Genomic DNA, 18723 nt, shown 5'->3' with positions numbered 1-18723 from the left:
AGGTAGGGATTAGAAAAAGAAGTCGTTAATCCCCCCAGTAACACATGCGAACACTCACCCTTTTTTTTGCGGACAAAGGGACAAACGCTTATCAAATGATCAGCGGGAGCACAATACATGCAGAGATTTTTAAGATTTTCTCCTGGCTCGTTCAACAGACGATAATGGTGGGCGTATGATTCCTACCTCCATAGGAGTAGGGTCAGAAGACGAAAACCGAGAAGGATTGGATAATGGTACTCCCATTTTTTCAGCCTTCCTTTCTCGTAAACGTCTGTCAATATTGATGCTGAGTTGTATTAAGGAATCCAAAGTGCCAGGTAAATCCGCTCGGGCGAGCTCGTCTTTAACGGCTTCGGATAACCCGAGCCTGAACTGGGTTCGCAGAGATGCATCATTCCACCCTGAATCAAGGGTCCATCTCTTGAACTCTGCTACGAAGTCTTCAACAGGTCTCCTTCCCTGTTTTAAAGCCCTCAATTGGCTGTCAGCAGTACTCTGCCTATTTGGGTCTTCATACAGGCTAGAGAGTTCTGCTAGGAACGCAGGACAGGAGTTGAGAAGAGGGTCATTTTTCTCAAAGAGAGAGTCTGCCCAAGCCCGTGGATCACCTGACATATATGAGATAGTGGTGCAGACTTTAATTTGGTCTGTATTGTAAGTACGAGGTTTTAAATTAAAAAGCAATTGACATGCGTTTTTAAATTCACGAAATTTTTTCCGATCACCTGTAAACACTTGTGGAGGGTTTATTTTGGGCTCACGGGGTTGAGCAGCAGTGAGCTGTGATACACGGGCTATCTGCTGTCTCAAAGTCTGATTTTCTTTTTGCACTTTGGTAAGAGAAACAATTAATGCATCTACCTTTTGTGTTAGGTGCATCACATGAGTGGCTAATTCTGCTGAATCCATTTTTTTGGTGTTCGTGCAATCTGTAACGCTCTGGGGTTTGGTTTAGTGAACTGGATTTGCAGCTGCAGAATTTCCACTCAGTAGTCTTGTAGAGATGTGTTGAATCACCTTATCCAACTCTCCTGACTCATCATAGTGGCTCAGCCTGCTTCAGTATGCACATACACAAACACTCAGATAAGATGTTGCTGGAGTGATAGATATCTATGCAATAGTATTGAGGTGATATACTGAAGGAATAGGCTTGAGTAGTGATAGCAATTAATGATAGACACTCAGGTAGTAATGTTGCAGGAGCGATAGCAGATGGTGATAGTTAGTATGCAGGAGAGCTAGCAATCATGTACAAGAAACAGGTGGTAGGTGATAGCAGATGAAGTGTACAGGAGATGCTAGGTTAATGCAAAGATATAAGTTACAGGTGGTAGTAGGCTCAAGAGCTACCAATCTAGGTAACGCTGCAGGTGATAGGTATTGAAGAGCATGTATCATAGACTTATCAACAGTTCTTAATATGCAGGAATAGATAGCATGTGGTTTGATAGGAAGGGATCCCCTGCGGGGTACTTATCACTAGCTGGTAAGCGAGGTAAAGGATCAGGTAGCGAGGTATAGGATCAGGTAGCGAGGCTCCGGTCAATCCAGGTATAGGGAAGATAGCTGGAGGATTCGGCAGCGTCAGACAGGGATGTATAACGAGCGGTTGCACGAACACCTTGTGAGTGCACACCGGCGGTTGAACTAGCCGCTCAGAGCGGCGCCTAGTGATGACGTCATCAGATGTTAAAGAGACATGCAGCTATATGCGTTCCACCTACCTGAATGGTGGAACGCAATGCGGAAGTAAGAGGCTAGAAAGGTACTGAAAGTACCAGGATCTTACAGTATCTCAATTGATGTTTTCACGCATAGGCGCCCCCCACGCATGCGTTTACGTTTGTACGTACATATATGTGAAGGTGGGGGAGGCTTCAAAAATTTTTAGGGTGAGGGATTTTATGTGCTTGTGTGTAACTTTATTTTTTTCTTAACTTTTTCCATCACAAAGAGGACAAAAAGTCCCCTATTTGATGATGTTTAGGTAACAGGTTCTCTTAAAAGACCCTGGATGTCTCCTCTGTGCTCCACTGAATGTTTTGCAATGCAGATTGTACTGCAAAACATTGCTTCCTGGCTATGCTATCTGGGGACATTTAGAGGCTGACCCGACCCAGAAGTGATGTCACAGGCAGGGGAGGACTGGGCCAGGGGGCAGGGGGGCTTCTGCTACAGACATGCCTAAAGGATTCCTGGTGAAGGGAAGTAAAAAGCCCCCGCCGCTGACCTACTAAGTGTGGGATGAAGACAAGGCCATAGTGCAGCCCCCCCCCCCATCATGGTTGGTGTAAACTGTGTTTGAGCAGAGGCCGGTTCCATGTCCCACTGGAGACTCTCCTCCCCCTGCCAGCCCCAACCAAGCTTTCCCAGCTCTCCCCAACCCAGCCTCTGCGGACCAGGCCGGGAACCCGGATTCAGCTGGTGAGTAAAGAGTACCTGACAGGGCCGGCACTACCACTAGGCAATTTAAGCACCCGCCTAGGGCGCCTGGCCGTTTCTCGTCACTTCTTACCTCTCCCCTCTCTCGCCACCTCCTTTACTGTACAGCCGGCGCCGCTCAGGACCATCACTGTGTCACTGAGTGTAGGCACCGCGGCTGCAAAAATACACTGCGCGACTCATCTGTCCTGACTGACAGTAGTGAGTCACTCTCTCTATCTCCTCCTGACCTGACACACAGTGAAAGAGGCAGCCCGCGCCTCTATGATCAGAGACACTGACAGACAGGTCACAGTCTGTGACCTGTCTGTCTCTCCCAGACTCTGTGGTGCCTGCCTGGTCCCTCCCACGATCATCCATGCTGCAAGAGTTACACAGACAGCCTTAGCCAGTGTACCGTGAAAAAAACCCTACCGTGAAAATCCCCTACCCTCGTGACCTCCTGTGCACGTACGTCATTCAACAGCTGAGCAGCTTCCCACTGCGCATGCTCACAGCTCCGGAGGGTATGGAATTTTCACGGGGTAGTGTTTTTTAACGTTACACCGCATCAGCTGTTGCCGCGCGTACATTAAATCATCTCCGCTCCAACCCGTCAGAATTCCCTGATCTCGGCTCCAAAATGTAAAAGCGGTGGCAGGTCTATGAAAATATAAATCACAGAGCCGAGATCATGTGGGACGCCGCACCTGCTGATGAATGACACGCACCCGCAGGGAAATCTCAGGGTTGGAGCAGAGATGATTTAATGTAGTGTCTGGGCATATGCCGTGGGAAGCACGGCAACAACTGATATATGACGCGGTGTAATGTTAAAAAATACTACCCCATGAAAATTCCCTACCCTCCGCAGCTGTGAGCATGTGCAGTGGGAAGCTGCTCAGCTGTTGAATGACGTATGTGCACAGGAAGTTACGAGGGTAGGGAATTTTCACGGGGTAGGGTTTTTTAACATTACACCAGCATACATGCTGTCCTGAAGTGTCATGTCAGACATAGGAAATATAGGGGGAACCCAAAAAGCAGCAATTAAAGATGGCAGGGTGACAAAAAAGGGGAAGGCGAGAAGAGAAGAGAAGAGAAGAGGGGGGGGGGGCGAGAAGCCACCAAAAGCACACAGAATAGAGAAGGGGGAGGGGGGGAGACCCTCACTCGAAGCTCTTTCCAAGGCTACGTTGCCTTATAGAGAGCAGCAATACAACCTCACAAAGTACCTCTCAATCAAGGAGTAGCCCAAATAGAGACCCTGACTGTAAGCCCAGAGACCCATCAAGTCAGCCCTAGCGCCCTCTAACAACAGTACCTGACCTTCCTGTATACACAGTCACACCATGTGAGCAGCATTCTCTTTTGTGGTTTTATAGTGGATCCAAAAGAACCAGGTGTTATGAAATTGGATGTGTCTGTTCTGAAAAGTATGGATTAGTTCCTCCATGGTTGAGATTTTGTCAGGCACCAGAACCATTCCGCAAAAATGACTGGTTGTCCGCCAACAGACAGGGACAAGTAATCAGACTACGTTGACTATATGCATGTCTAACAATTTAAAATATAGGCGCTTAGGTACTTGGAATGATAGAGTAAATAGTGAGCAGGAGTAAATTCCAGAGGAAGACTCGAGATCGCCACCATAATGCGATGGATCTCTCTAAGATGTTTGCAACACTGGGCACTGTCACTAAATATGTATCAATGTGCCAGTGTCCTGGTGGCACATACAGCAGACATCAGAGATTCTAGGGAAGTATTTGTGCCACAGTTATAATTTTAGTTATTTGTGGGGGTCATTCCCAAATTGATTAAACACAACCCGTCCTTCTTTACGGAGCCTGGGCAATCCCTTAAGGCCAATGACACACTACAACAAAGCCCAAAACCCAGAATCCGGTGGAGTCTCTGCTAACATATTACCAAGATTGTACTTTAAATGGAGCAGAGAAAGGAAAACTATAGGTTTGACCATTCCTAGGCCACCCTCCTGCCTGGACAGGTAAGTTACATTGTGTTTGATCAGGTTCAGCCTATTTCCCCATAACAGTTGGAAAAAGCAGCTTTATGCCCTTGCATAGAGAGATTCTGGCAAGATACAGACAAAGCTGACATATAAAAAGGATCAGGTACGTTTTGTTCAAGTCTTTGGCATTGGCATCCACCAACCTGCCTTCCTAATTTCGATGACCATAGTCACCAGGACAAATTTAATGCTCAAAACTTTAATTTCCTGCTGGGGCTCTGGGAAGGCATTCAGAAGTTCGAAGCTTTCACCCTCCTCGCCCATCCAAAAATCATCACTCTTTTCATGGTTAACTTTAGAGCTAGAAGCCTCCATGTACTGCTCTATCACAGAGACCACCTCCTGCGCCTCCTTCATCCCAGAGATAATAACAGACACATCAGCGGCATAGGCCGCGACCTTTAAAGGCAGCACACCAGCAATGCCCAAAGGTATCCCGCACAATGATCCACCCTGTAACTTTCTTATGAAGGGGTCAATTGCGAATGCATATAGCAGGGGGCTCAAGGACACCTCTGGTGCACACCAGAGCCAACCTCAAAAGGCTGTCCAACCAAATCATTAACACGTGGGAAGCCCTCAGCTCCTTTATATAATGTTTTCAGCCAATCTATAAACCTGCCCTGCAGGCCATATCTACCAAGTAGCAAATACAGGTACTCAGATTGACTCAATCAAAAGTCTTCGCCTGATCCAATGTCAGCAAATACTTTCTTCATCCAGCAGCCCTGCATTGCTCCAAGCCTCCCCGATGGCTAAAACTGCTGAAAAGGTACTTCTGCATTGGACCGAGCAGTGCTGATGATTGGACAACAAATCGCCTGCTACTCACACATTGAGGGGTCTTTTTACCTTTTGACTGAAGAATCACAGCAGATTGCCTCTGGAGGGAGGGAGCGAATCCTCTTCTAGACAGCTGTTATAAACCTCTGCTAAAAAGGGAGCCAGAATGGACTTAAAACACTTATAAAATTCAGCTGTCAGCCCATCTGGCCCAGGTGATTTTTTGGTAGCCAGCTTTTCTATAGCATAAACTACCTCATCTGCTGAAATTGACTTTGTCAAATCCATCAAATGCAATGTACCCAATCCTGGAGTAGAATCCAGAAAGCTTTGCATCCTGTCCCGATTAAGGTCCTTTTTTCCCAGAAGGTCTGTGTAATATGACCTGAAGATCTTCAGGATCCCTGATCTAGACTTCACCAGGGAACCCATACTATCCCTCAGCCCTATGACCATCTTAACTGCTATGCCTTGCTTACAGTTCTGGTAAGGATCAGGGGAGTAATATTTCCCATAATCTCTCTCCAGAACCAAGGAGGCATTTTGGTTGTATTGACGCTTCCTAAGAAAAAGCTTCAACTCAGAGATCTCCCCTGGATCTCCGCCATACGAGACAAGACAATATACATACCAAGCTGCTTCTTCTTACACTATAAAAGTGACACTGTGACAGGGCAATGAAGGGGTTAACTGGGGGTGATCAGGGGAGGATCAGGGGGTTAAATCTTTATGAGGGGGTGGCGGGGACCCTAAGCCTCCTTGGGACAGAAACGAATTCGCTAGCGCTAACTCAAGTCACAATCGCACTAATACAAAATACAGAAAAACAGTATATTACATTTGTATTAGTGTGCAATGTGACAGGGGGGAAGGGGTTAACTGGGGGTAATCAGGGGGGGTCAGGAGGTATGAGGGGGTTAAATCTTTATTGGGAGGGGGTGGCGGGTATCCTAAGGATAAAAGGAACGACCAAAAGCGCTAAACCTGGTCACAAGTCACACTTATACGGGTATATAGGAAAATGCTATATACTGTATACAGTGTGTGTTGTGACAGGGGGTGTAGGGGTGATCAGGGGGTTAAATCTTTAAGGGGGGGTGGCGGGGACTCTAAACCTACTTGGGATAGAAACGAAGTCGCTAGCGCTAACTCAAGTTACAATCGCACTAGTACAAAATACAGAAAAGCAGTATATTACGTTTGTATTCGTGTGCAATGTGACAGGGGGAAAGGGGTTAACTGGGGGTGATCAGGGGGGGGGATTAGGGGGATCAGGGGGTTAAATCTTTATGGGGGGGTGGCGGGTATTTTAAGTGTAAAAGGGAGGGCCGCAAGCGCTACACCTGGTCACAAATCACAATTATACAGGTATATAGGAAAATGCTATATACAGTATACAGTGTGTTGTGACAGGGGGTGTAGGGGTTAACTGGGGGGGGGGGGGGCGATCAGGGGTTAAATGTGCCTATCTAAGTGTGTGTATGTGTGCTTGGTGCAGTACTCACAGTTAGATGTGCTCTCTCCTCTCAATGTATCCAAAAAGGATCATGGGAGGGGAGAGCGGGTCTTTTCTGAGCCTGTGTTTACATTACACCGGCTCAGCATGGAATCTGATTGGGCAGGACCGATCAACAGGTCCAGGGCAAAAATCATTGGCCTGGACCTGATGACTGATTGGTTCTGAACCCAATCAGGTCATCGGCGGCGGTGGGGGCACACGGGAGCGCGCCCCAGAACGTCAGGAGCGAGCGGCGTAGTACTACGTCACTTTGCCTGCACGGGGCTGACTCCCGCAGTAAATGTACTTGCGGCGGTCGGCAAGTGGTTAAGATGCAATGAAGCCAAATCCTTTAATACTAAATCCCTAAAAACTGTGACAGCTGGCGCTATCTTCCCTGGGGGATTAAATAATAAAGGGTTAGACAATCCGGAATGGACAATCTCTGTGGAATGATTGTTGGAAGTAATTGGGCGAGGGTTGGTCAAGATGTATCTTTGAACATTAATTTTCCTTATAAATTTTTGAATATCTATGAAGGTGTTAAATTTGTTCATGGACCTAGGGGGAACAAACTTAAGTCCTCTATCCAAAGTATATAGTTCTTATTCTGACAATTGGACCTTACTTAGATTGAATATACCTGATTGAGTTAGGTTCGTTGTCTTTTTCCTTTTGCGCCTCCCCCCTCTGGTGCCTCTCTTTGGTTGGGACCTCTCTTCCCGTTTTGATTTTCTCTGGGAAAATCCCAATGATGACTCGGCCCAGGTTGGGATTGGTTGTAATTATAAGGAGACATATTTCTAGAATCGACCTCATCATCAAAGTAAGGAGAATGATTTCCCCAATAAGAGTGTTGTTGTAATGGGGACTTTTTATAATGATTGCCACACATATTAGTTAAGGCATAAGGAAAGGGAATTTTTAAGGCTTTTATTCTTCATACTCGCCTTGGCAAGCGCTTGTAAAGAGTCCCTGGTTGAAAGAGACAAGCAAGATTTCAAACACCCCAGATGGGACTCGAACCCACAATCCCTGGCTTAGGAAGCCAGTGCCTTATCCATTAGGCCACTGGGGCTTGTTTTTAATAATGATTGCCACACATATTAGGTAAGGCATGAGGAAAGGGAATTTCTAAGGCTTTAATTCTTTTTTTTTTCTTTTTGTTTTTTTGTTTTTTCCTTTTTAAATCTCTTTTTATAAAAAAAAAAATTTATAGCCAACAAGTCATACAAACATAACAAAGAAGAATAATCATAATATCAAAATCTATCCTCTATAGTAATATAAAGAATAGAAAAAAAAAAAGGGGGGGGGGAAAGAATATCGTTTCTCAACATCTTAACATATTAACATGGGCTGGTCCGATTGATTAATTTTTATTTTTTACTATTGCTATTGGAGATGGGTGTTCCCATATATATCCTAAAATGTTGGTCCGTCAACACTGCATACGTCCATATAATACCTTAATATAGGCAGAGAATAAGTCGGGGAAATCAATTTAAACAAGAAGGTGGTTGCATTATTCAGGCCTACGAATCACTTATCTTTAGTTTTTTAGTTTTTTATCTTTAGGTACTTGAAACGTCATATTTGACGAAACGTGCGTCGGTCGCGGCGTGCTGACGTCACTGCTTTGAGTTTGAGGACGGGCGAAGGAGCCGACCGGCCGGCGGCTCGCATCCTATCCACGCTTTCTCCATCTACATTTTTGTAAGTTGCTCTTCTTTTTTGAATTAAAGTTTGTTTGGTTTTACACTATGGAGTGCTTTTTTGTCTCCTTTTTGGCTTGGTCGGCTGGACTTGGAGCAATTGACATCAGTTATCCAGAGGATTGTTTGAGACCCTTTGCTTGTCACCTGTCACAGTCTGGTAAGCGGCAGTGATTTTGGTCTAGATCATCAGACCTCTGAGTGTCTCTTCACATTTCTGCATCTATTTCCATATGGCGTTTGGCACACACTGAAGTCATTGATTGTTTGGCTTGTATTAATCAGACTCTGGTAAGAGGCAGTGATTTTGGTGGCGGTTCTATATCCTCTTGGTGGTTATTGGGCTGTCTTATTCACGTATCACCTGGCCGTTGGCAGTGTTAATTGCACTGGTGTGGTGGCCTTTCCTTTCACCTTCTTAGTGAAGGTTCACATATTGGGTGTTTGAGAGATTGTCATACAGTGTCACGCTATGGATATTTAATTTCTCTCCACATGCAAACAATATCCGGGAACCGATTCAATTTTTGGATTCGAGGCTGCAGATCCACTTCATCTGGTGTTTTGAGGGCTAATTTCCTTTATCTATCTGGTAAGGAGATCACTCATCTGGTGGCTCATATTTCAAGTTGAAGAGTTTGGAAGAACTCCTGAGTTTTGGGACATTTAGTTGACCATTAAATAGTCCATGTGGACACTTCTTCACGATTTATATGATTTGACATTTATGTAAATATTTGACAACATCACTCATTAGCGCAACTTACCCATTTCATACGTTTTTGATTGTTTGTCGCAATTTAAGTCGCTGCTGGAATACAATAGTTAGCGCAGTTATATTCCATACTTAATCTATAAAGGATTGCCATTTGTCAAAGAACGTTTTTGTGGAGATATAATGTTGTAAAACCGTATCCGTTCGTTCCTTATGCAATAATGACCAAATCTCCCTTTTAAGAGCAGATAGAGTAGGGGGACTAGGCTGGATCCATGATTTTAGGATGGTCCTCTTAGCCCCCAAAAAACATAGATGTATCCACGGCGGGACAGTGGATGATAAGTTTGCCTGAGAGGTATTATTTGGCAAGTTTATTCCGAATAGCATAAGATGCAGAGATTTCCGTAGGTCGGTATTCATTACCGCATTGGCATAGTGCACTACTCTATCCCAGAACGGAATCACTCTAGGACAGTGCCAAAATCTATGAGCCAGTGTAGGCCTGATTGACTTACAGAGAGAACATATAGCTTTAGTTCTCTTATCTTTGGTGAAGAGGGTTGGAATATAGGCTTTATGAATAAATTTAAATTGAGTCTCTCTCCATATTTCGTTCACCGTAAGTGTCCTGATAAGCCTATAGCCCTGAAATATCAGATGTGAAAACTCTAATCCAGGAAAATCGATATGCCACTTTTCAAACATTCTATCTGTAGAGGGGGGGAGCAGTTCGTCTTGCAATAATTTAAATATTGTGGATATTGAGTAGGACCTCTGTTGTATCAGATTGTCAATCATTGTATGTTGAAAGCCCTCTAACAGGCTTGGCGCACATGAAGATATATACGAAGTTGCTTGGTGGTAGGCCAGGAAGTGAGATTTAGGAAGATCATATTCTGCAGCAAGATCCTGAAAAGATTTAAATTTAAGTCTGGAGGTCCCGCTTTCCATTTGTATCAAAGAGTATGCTTTCACCAAGCCCTTAGATTTCCACTATTCAAAGGCTAGATGGTCCCTTGCCTGGGGAAACATTGGATTTCCCATCAATGATAGATACTTTGAAATGCCTAGTGGAACATGTAATTTCTTGCGGGTTTCCCTCCAGGCTATAAAAGTATCTCCTAGCAAAACATGTTGTTGTATAGTTTTTGGTAAAAATGAGAATTTGCTATGCAGAATGCCCGCCAAACTCAGAGGATGAGCTATTTGCTCCTCCAAAGTGTTGTTAGTGTAACAATTTCCCTCCCCAAGCCAGTCCAGCCCATACCTCAACAAACATGCAAGATTATACAGTCTAACATTTGAAAGACCAGCCCCCCCCCCATGTTCTTCGGGAGATGCAACTTTTCCAGCAGGATTCGCGGGGGTTTGCCTTGCCAAATAAATTTTGAGAAAGCTCTGTTCAACATTTGAACATCCTTATGCTTCAATAGAAGCGGTATGGGTTTTATTCTTCATACTCGCCTTGGCAAGCGCTTGTATAGAGTCCATGGTTGAAAGAGACAAGCAAGATTTCAAACACCCCAGATGGGACTTGAACCCACATACTCGCCTTGGCAAGTGTTTGTATAGAGTCCCTGGTTGAAAGAGACAAGCAAGATTTCAAACACCCCACATGGGACTCAAACCCACAATCCCTGGCTTAGGAAGCCAGTGCCTTATCCATTAGGCCACTGGGGCTTGTTTTTTACAATGATTGCCACGCATATTAGTTAAGGCATGAGGAAAGGGAATTTCTAAGGCTTTTATTCTTCATACTCGCCTTGGCAAGCGCTTGTAAAAAGTCCCTGGTTGAAAGAGACAAGATTTCAAACACCCCCGATGGGACTATGTAGACCCCTTATGTATTTATACATGGTGATCATATCCTCTCTTAAACTCCTCTTCTCAAGAGAGAATAAATTCAGTTCCTCAAATTTATCCTCATAACTGAGCTCCTCCATGCCTCATATCAGTTTGGTTGCCCTTCTCTGCACTTTCTCCAGCTCCCCGATGTCTGGAGAACTGGTGCCCAAAACTGAACTGCATATTGCAGATGAGGTCCTACTAATGATTTGTACAGGGACAAAATGATATCTCTCTCTGGAGTCCATGCCTCTGTTAATACAAGAAAGGATTTTGCTTGCTTTGGAAACCGCAGCTTGACATTGCATGCTATTATTAAGCTTATGATTATTATTATTATTATTATATAGGATTTATATAGCGCCAACAGTTTGCGCAGCGCTTGATCTACCAGAAAACCCAGATCCTTCTTCACCATTCACTTCCCCCAGTTGCACTCCCCCTAGTATGTATGATGCATACATATTCTTAGCCCCCAAGTGCATAACTTTACAATTATCAACATTAAACCTCATTTGCCACAAAGTTGCCCAATAAAACAATGCATTGAGGTCAACTTGTAAGTTGGAGACATCCTGTAAGGAATTTATTCCACTGCAAAGCTTGGTGTCATCTGCAAAGACTGAAATGGTACTTTTAATCCCAGACCCTATATCATTTATAAAGATATTAAAAAGTAAGGGTCCCAATACTGAACCTTGGGGTACACCACTGATAACCTTAGACCATTCAGAATAAAAATCGTTAACCACTACTCTCTGAATACACTTTTAGTTGTATTTCGTTTTCTATCCATTTACAAACTGATCTTTCCAAGCCTATAGACTTTACCTTACACATTAGCCGTGTGTAGGGAACTGTGTAAAACGCTTTTGCAAAATCCAAGTATACTACGTCCACAGCCATCCCTCTGTCCAAGGTTTTACTTACCTCCTCATAAATAGAAATCGGATTTGTCTGACAACTTCTGTCTTTCATGAATCCATGCTGTCTGTTATGTAAAATACTTTTTCCATCAATAACTCATCTATGTGGGCTTTTATTAAACTCTCCAGTATCTTCCCGACTTTAGAAGTTAAACTAACTGGTCTATAGTTACTTGATAAAGACTGTGATCCTTTTTTAAATATAGGCACCACATTGGCCATACGCCAATCCAGTGGTACTATTCTAGTCAAATGAAAAGTCCCATTAAAAAGTCCCTAAAAATGAAACAATGACTTTGAAATGACAGAGCTCAATTCTTTTAGGATCCGTGGGTTTATGCCATCCAGGTTCAGGTGCTTTATTCTGTCTAAATAATTCTAGACCATATCACTTTTGAGCCATTATGGATCATTTAGGGCTGTGTCAATACCATCCCCATTATGGTTATAAACTCCCCCATGCTCCTTTGTATACACAGAGCTGAAGAAAGTATTTCATAAATGTGCCTTCTCTTTGTCCACAGTCACCCACTCCAGATTATTTTGTAAAGGGCCTACATGCTCAAACTTGATTTTCTTTACTGTTAATATATTTCAAGAATTTTTGAGGGTTTGTCCTACTATGTTTTGCAATCTGTCGTTCCTTTAGAATTTTTGCATCCTTGATTTCCTTTTTACATATTCTATTATATTCTTTGTAACATTTAAATGATGATAGTGTTCCTTCATTTTTGTATTTGTTTAAAAGCTCTTTTTTGAGTTTTTTATATAAGTGCAGACTAAAGGTACTTATACATCGCCGGTATGCATTCTGGTACTGATAGGATATCACGGAGGGATGCTTCTAACTGCACACCTATTGGTAATTAGTCATCATTAGTGTTAGGCGAATGGTTTGGGCCGAGCGATAGTTCAGCCTGTTCGGCAAACACCTTAATTTTCGGGGTGCTTGGCAGATTGTTTGCTCGCCGAGTGACCCACAATGCACTGCGTGCTGCACAGTGCATTCTAGGGCCTTAATTGGATGAAGTGTTGCACCGCTTTACTGATAAGGGCACAGAGCAATGTCAGAGCCCTGATTGGACAAAGTGATGATGACTTTATCCAATCACGACTCAGTGATTATAGTCCCACCCCACACTATAAAAGGATCCTTTCCAAGGGAAGCTTTTGCAGTGCATTGTTGGAGTGGAAGATAGATAGAGCAGGGCTCAGTTTGCTACTAGCGAGTTAATGTGTACACTGATTGTGACTCTGAGTGTAGAGTGTTAGTGTAGTGCTATTATAGTGTCAGTATAGTGTGTTGTCAGTATAGTGTTAGTGTAGTGCAGTGTTTTAGTGCTATATACAGTGCTTTATACACCTTTATTTTTTTGGTAGCTGCATGGTTTTTTTTTTTTTTTGTCCCCTGCCTGCCCCCTTTTTTTTAAATTGTCAGACAGAGTTTTCTGACTGTGACGCTGGTGTTCCCCTTTTATTTATTTATTTATTTTTAATAGTTTTTTCATTTCTGTCAGCGTCAGTCCTCAATTTAAAGTGCACCAAACACCACTTTTCATTCAATAAAGTGCATACAATCATACATTTCCCAGTTTCTATTAAATGTGGGTAATAAGATCCTCCCCCCCTCCCCCCTCATCATGTCTGGAAGGCCAACCAGGAGAGGCAGATGTTCCCATGCCACTATGAGGGGCCCAGCAGTGTCTGTGTCCACAGGCAAAGGTGGACATGGTCTGTCCTCAGACAAAGCATAATTTCCTCTGTTTAGTGATGTTGCCCATGCTATCCCGCCACAGCATGCAAGGGAGGTGGTGGACTGGCTTACTAAACAATCCTCATCCTCTATGACCCAAGTTGACACTAGTGCGCAGTCCACTGCAGCTGCCAGAGCAGGTTATTCTGCCTCTAGAAGGTTGTGGGATGAAGGCACCACCAAAGACCAATTTTTCCACAACTGTTTTTGACGGGGCCATCACATTTCAATTCTTTACAGCAAGGCAATTCTTGCATTAATCAAGAGTACCTCCATAGGTTTACAGTGTAAAGGCACCACCAACACCCAAAGCCCAATTTTTCTGCACCTGCTACTTCTATCCAAAGTCTGCAAAAGAGACACCACAATTTATACAAAAAAAATCTCTAATCTTGTTCCGAGTGCAATACATTGTGGCCCCCAAGCCGTTGTCTTACCTCTGTGCTTGCCAACAAGGGTTTCTCCACCAAGTACTAAGTCATGTTTTGCTTGGGGATCAAATACTTATTTTACTCACTGAACTGCAACTCAATTCATAACATTTGTATCATGTGATTTATTTGTGATATTCTGTCTGTATGATTTAAAATACACCTATGATAAAAAAAATTATAGACCCTTCATTTCTTAATTTCAAGTGGGCAAACTTACAAAATCTGCAGGGGATCAAATAACTATTTTCCAGACTAATAGCAATATTTCATAGGTGTGGGACCGCCGTGGAAGCTGAGAACTACTGTTGTATTTTCCGCCACTTCATTGTTTACTGTGGTCTTCCAGGTCCTGTGCCGATTGGTTGCTGTTCTGCATAGTAAACACTCAGCATGGTTGCCATTCACAGAAAACCTTGTGTTTTTTCAATAAATACAAAGCATTCTCTGACTTGACAAGGTGGGGATCATGATGTTAGCACCCCACCTCTCCACCTAACCAATCAGAGAACGCCTTATTATCATTGAAAATAAACAGTGTTCTGTGAATAGCAGCCGTGCTGAGTGAGCAACAACCCTTGTTCACTATGCAAAAGAGAGGATTGCTCAGTATTGGACCTGGAAAATAATGTTGAACACTGTAAAAGCAATGAGTACTACTGTGATTCTCTGCTTCCACAGCAGTCCCATAGGTATGGAATATGTATACTTACAATGCTTTTCAGCCGGTAATGCTGAATCATGTAAAAGCAATCTAATTGCTTTTACATGTGGTGGAAAGGGTCCCCACCACCTTCCGCTGCCTTTCTGGGCTCTCCCATTCCACCAGGAAGCCAGAGACTGAAGCCACCGGCTGACCATAGAGATGAAGGAGGACCAAAACTTCCTCAATCATCTTTATGGTCTATGAAACTGGAAACGACCAGGATACTTTTCCAGTTTTGGTTTGAGGTTTTCAAACCATTACCAGCTTAACAGGATCTGATTAAACTCATCTCAGTTTGACCAGATGCTTTTAAGGGCAGATGAGAGATCTGGCATCTAAAAGTTTCAACTATGGAGATTTTTAGGTACTGTAGTTTGTCGCTATTCAACGGGTGTTTGGTATCTATTTATTCAGTGGAAAATCATCTTTTTATAGTTTATAAAAAAAAATGGCTATTAATTGTGTTTTTGTACATTAGAATTCATTAATTTGCATTTTTTCCCAAAAATTTGCGTTTGAAAAAGCCACTGCACAAATACCGTGTGACATAAAAAAATTGCAAAACCCCATTTGATTCTCTAGGGCTTCTGCTTAGAAATAGATAGTTTGGGGGTCTAAGTAATTTTCTAGCAAAACAAAAAAATGCAAATATTCACATGTATGAGAGAAGTGTCAGAATTGGCCTGATATTGAGGTTGTTAAATGCTCACTGAAATCATACTTTTATTTACGTATATCCTTATTTTCCAGACTGCAATTGACACAAAGCCAGAAACATACCAGAAGGAAAACATGTTTGTCTTCTTCAGTATGTAACTCTCCGGCGTTTATTTGTGTGGTGTGGATTTGCAGCTGGGGAAGTTACACTCAGTAGTCATGTAGAGATGTGTTGAACTACCATATCCAACTCTCAAGACTCATCATTGTGCATCAGCCTGTCTCAGCAAGCACATACACAAACACAGACACTCATTAAAGATGTTCCTGGAGTGATATGTTTATATGTGAAAGTATAGAGGTGATACTGAGGGGACAGGCGTGGATAGTGATAGTAATGGTAAGAGGTAACAGATGGTGATAGTAAGCACTTAGGATAGCAATCATGTACAGGTAACAGGTGGTAGTGAAGAGCAGATGAAGTGTACAGGAGATGCTAGGCTAGTGCAGTGACAAGATGGTAATAGGCTCAAGAGCTTGCAATCTAAGTAGCGGTGCAGATGTTAGATGTAACAGTATAGTTCTTAGAGTAGCAATAGTCTTTAGTAAGCAGAGTAGTAGTGAAAGTAGATTAGGAAGGTATTCCCCTGTGGGGTACTTATCACTGGTAGGTTTGTAAGGAGAGGGTTCCGGCGGTGAGGTAATGATCTTGTAGCGAGATACAAGATGTTGTAGCAAGTCTTCGGTCAATCCAGGTATTAGGGAATAGCTGGAGGATTCGGCAGCGTTAGGTAATGCTGTAGCACGAACACATGTGAGTGAATGCCGGCGGTTGAAATAGCCGCTCAGAGCGGCACTCACTGATGAGGTCATGGAATTTAAAGGGACAGGTACTAGATGCGTTCCACCTATCTATATGGTGGAACGTAATGTACAAATAATAGGCTGGAAGGGTACCGCAGGTACCAGGATCTTACACAGTACAGTGTCTGACTTACAAAAGCTTGTTCCTGCAAAGCAAATCCATTTCTTCAGCAGCCAATGGCCAGCAGATAGTGTAAGGCCTACAACGGGAACGAGTTCAGTTACTCAGGACAATACGAACTACTCCAAGGACCTAATGACTAATAGACAAACTAAGTCACCCTCTTCCACTTTAAAGAACAAAACCGTTAAAAGGTCATTGTCGGCTAATGTGAAGTTTAATATACAATTTTTATCTTCAGATGGGACAAAACAGAAGGCTGAGTTAGTGAGGGAAGAGAAAGAGCCTACAGACAGACAGTTCAGGTATAGAGAAGTCAAAAAGATTTGGCAGGAAAGCAAACAATGCCCAAAACCTGGCCTGGCTTGGGAGGAAAGGGCTCAGCTTAGTCAGCTGGGAACAGTCATAAATGGAGTCAACCCCAAGAAGAGAGTAGACTATGACCGAGGTTCCCATTCCAGGCCACAGCAAGTCTCAAAGCCTTCTGGCTCAAGCAGTGCAAGATCATCCATGCCAAGGCCGAACAGTGTGGTGGAAATGCAAAGATGGAGCTACATAACTATCTCAAAACCTCTATCGCCACCAGGACACCAACAAGGCTCTTCAGAGATTGGCAGTTTATTTCCAGCTGTAGAGTCTCACCTTATGAAACATTCTCCAAGATCTGGGAGAAGATGTGATAATTCTCCCAACACTCTTACCACGAGACCCCTGGTGTTGGAGGCCAGAAAAGGAAGACAAAGTTACCTGCCAGCGGAAATACATCCACAGGGAGTCGAAATCCAGACTCACCAAGCAGAGAAGATAACGTCTTCTCCCAGACAAGACAACAGAACACAACAACGTGAGTTCACACGTCATAAATTCATCATGGTCATCTCCAATGCTTGGGAATCCTGAAATGAAAAGTCCTGTCCATGAATTTGGCAAAGAGCAAACAAAAAAATCTGGTACCTTTACAGCCCCTCATACTACAATCCCAGTTATCAGCATCCCAACGGCACAAACAGATACTTCCGAATAAATGTTTCTATCAGATTTTTCCAGATTTTTGTTTGCATCAAAATAATTATTACTTTATTTGTTTTTAAAGGTATCCAAGTTTGTATCAGTAATGAAACAATTAAAAATGCAGGAAAATATAAAAGCTTTAGGTCCGGTTCACACTGATGCGATGCGGGAAGGCTGCGAACTCGCAGCCTGTTCCCGCATCGCACACGCACCCCCGGCAGTTCACACTGCCATATGCGATCCGCTGGGGGTGTCAATGTAATCTTAACGACACCCCCAGTTTGATCGCATATCGCAGTGCGATCGTGCAGTTCGCACAGGATCGGATCGCACAAGTGTGAACTGCTGTGCGATCCGATCCTGATGCGGCTGCAAAAATGCCACCTGTGCGTGTTTGCTGCGGGTGCGATGCGAATTTAGCCATACAGTTTGTATGGCTAAACTCGCACCGCACAGCCAATCGCATGTAATGTCGGAACAGTGCGCTCCGACATTACATGCGAACCCCGCACACGCACAAGTGTGAACCGGGGCTAAATATATATTTTTGTAGAGTTTCTAATCGCAACTTGACGATGGGCTGGTGACCAAGTTGTATTAACCACTTAACCACCGGAAGATTTAACCAGGCCATTTTTTGAGATATGGCACTGCGTTAATTTAACTGACAACACTGTACCCAAATAAAATGTATGTCCCTTTTTCCCCCACAAAGAGAGATTTCTTTTGAGGGTCTGCAGTTTTTATTTTTTTCACTATAAACAAAAAAAGACCAACAATTTAAAAAAAAAAAAAAACTATATTTTTTACTAGTGTTGAGCGAACACGGACTGTATTATTCGTGTTCGTACCGAATAATTGGATTTTTTGTACCCGAACACGGACACGGACACTTTACTGTATGTTCGGGTAAAAATCCGTGTTCGGTCGTTTTATTTCCGGGTTTTGCATGCTTTGGCGCTCTTTTCATGGCGGGCTTTCAACAGCCAATCAACAATCGTTTAACTGGTGTGCCTTAAGCCATCCCAGCCATGCCTGCAAATGTCTCAGTAGCTGTGATTGGCCGTCTGAAGCATGTGACCAAGTCTTTATAAGTTCGAGGCAGCCGCAGCGGCGTCATTATGCTGCTTAGATTCAGGGACAGAGCACACATCAACGTGCTGGCTGCTGATTAGGGAAAGATAGGCAGGAAAAAACCATTTGTGTCCGGATAGAATTGAGGGACAGGTCGGA

The 18723-nt window shown here is 43.4% G+C and overlaps 1 pseudogene across 1 annotated transcript; it reads left to right on the top strand.

Moving 5' to 3' along the window:
- Window positions 1-5213: 5213 nt before the first annotated feature.
- LOC309561671 lies at window positions 5214-17503 on the top strand (annotated as a pseudogene). Its single transcript has 3 exons — window positions 5214-5234; window positions 15588-15649; window positions 16476-17503. The product of its transcript is annotated as an uncharacterized misc_RNA (transcript).
- The last annotated feature ends 1220 nt before the right edge of the window (window positions 17504-18723 follow it).

The sequence above is a fragment of the Pelophylax lessonae genome (genome assembly GCF_965119305.1).
Source record: "Pelophylax lessonae genome assembly, chromosome: 8".
Taxonomy (NCBI): Eukaryota; Metazoa; Chordata; class Amphibia; order Anura; family Ranidae; genus Pelophylax; species Pelophylax lessonae.
The sequence above is the reverse complement of the archived record's forward strand: the minus strand, read 5'-3'. Positions and strand labels throughout refer to the sequence as shown.